The sequence below is a fragment of the Cicer arietinum genome, chromosome 1 (genome assembly GCF_000331145.2).
Source record: "Cicer arietinum cultivar CDC Frontier isolate Library 1 chromosome 1, Cicar.CDCFrontier_v2.0, whole genome shotgun sequence".
Taxonomy (NCBI): domain Eukaryota; kingdom Viridiplantae; phylum Streptophyta; class Magnoliopsida; order Fabales; family Fabaceae; genus Cicer; species Cicer arietinum.
The window spans coordinates 18,200,709-18,202,277 of record NC_021160.2 but is presented as its reverse complement, the minus strand read 5'-3'; the positions used below and the strand labels follow the sequence as shown (position 1 = coordinate 18,202,277).

Sequence of the window (1,569 nt, the reverse complement as noted above, 5' to 3'; positions counted from 1 at the left end):
CTTTTCATTTGTGATGACGGTCGTTCCGCCCTTTTTGGTACCACTTGGACGGGACTCACCCAAGAGCTATCTGAAATTGGGTATATGAGTCCGGCTTCTAGTAGCTTTACCACCTCTTTCCTGATTACTTCTTTCATTACCGGATTCAATCTCCTTTGGGGTTGTACTACCGGTTTGTGATTGTCTTCCATGAGGATTTTGTGCATACAAAAAGTCGGACTTATTCCCTTCAAGTCATCAATGGACCAACCGATAGCACCCTTGTGCTTCCGCAGAATTCTCAACAACTTATCTTCTTGTAACTTGCTTAAGCTTGCACTGATTATGGCTGGATTTTTTTCTTCTTCACCCAAGAATACATATTTCAAATGAAGAGACAGCTGCTTGAGTTCAATCAGTGGTGTTTTTTTCTCAGCGGATTTGTCTTCATTCCCTTTCAAGTCCTCCCACCTAGTAGGAAAACGGGAGGAGTAGGATGGTGATGCTTCTAACATGGCCCACACCTCCTTCATCTTTGGGTCTTCACTTTCTTGAACGACATCTTGGGGTAGACATAAAACTCTTTCTAATGGCAGGCTGGGTGTTTGATGCTTTATTTCTTCATTGACTATCTCATCTAAAATCTCGATTCGATTGCACCCTTCTCTTTCTTTTGAGTGTTCCATGGCTTTTAGAATGTTAAAAGTGACGGTTTCTTCATTTACTTTCAAGGTTAAGGTGCCATCTGCTACATCAATCATAGCTCTCCCTGTTGCCAAGAACGGTCTCCCCAAAATCAAAGGAATGTCGTTGTCTTCCTCCATATCTAGTACCACAAAATCTACTGGAAAAATGAACTTGTCCACTTTAACCAACACATCTTCCACCACTCCATAGGGGTGTTTCATCGAGCGGTCCGCAAACTATAACATCAGCTGTGTGTCCATGACTTTTTCAATGCCCAATTTTTTGTATATTGAAAGGGGCATAAGACTTACACTAACCCCAAGATCGCACAAAGCCTTCCCAAAAGTTCTATTTCCAATAGCGCACGGGATTGAGAAGCTTCCAGGGTCCTTGAGCTTCGGTGGCAACTTCCTTTGTAGTATAGCACTACACTCTTCAGTGAGCATAACTGTTTCACCGCCGATTTTTCTTTTTTTCGACAGAATATCCTTCATAAACTTAGCATATGTCGGCATCTGCTCCAGTGCTTCTGCAAAAGGGATGTTAATATGTAATTTTTTAAAAACATCAAGAAACTTACCAAATTGCTTTTCAGTTTCTTCCCTCCTTAATCTTTGAGGGAATGGAAGTCGAATTTCTGGTTTTGGCAGTGGTTCCCCTTTTTGTACCACGGGTTCTTCCTCCTTTTCAATAGCGATGCGCTCTTCAACCGATATTGGTGTGACCATTTCCTCCCGGTGAGTTGGAGTCAAGGTACTTCTACTCTGTTCGGCTTCAGGTGGTACTTGTTCTCTCACCTTGCCACTCCTCGTGGTCACTACATTAACATTGTTTCTTGGGTTCGGCACTGTGTCACTAGGCAGATTTCCAGACGTTCTTTGTGCCATTTGTTGAGCAAGTTGA

The 1,569-nt window shown here is 42.6% G+C and overlaps 1 pseudogene; it reads right to left on the bottom strand.

The window, feature by feature from the left end:
* Positions 1-1,553, bottom strand: part of LOC140921090 (uncharacterized) — a 6,813-nt pseudogene extending 5,260 nt beyond the window's left edge.
* Positions 1,554-1,569: the final 16 nt, after the last annotated feature.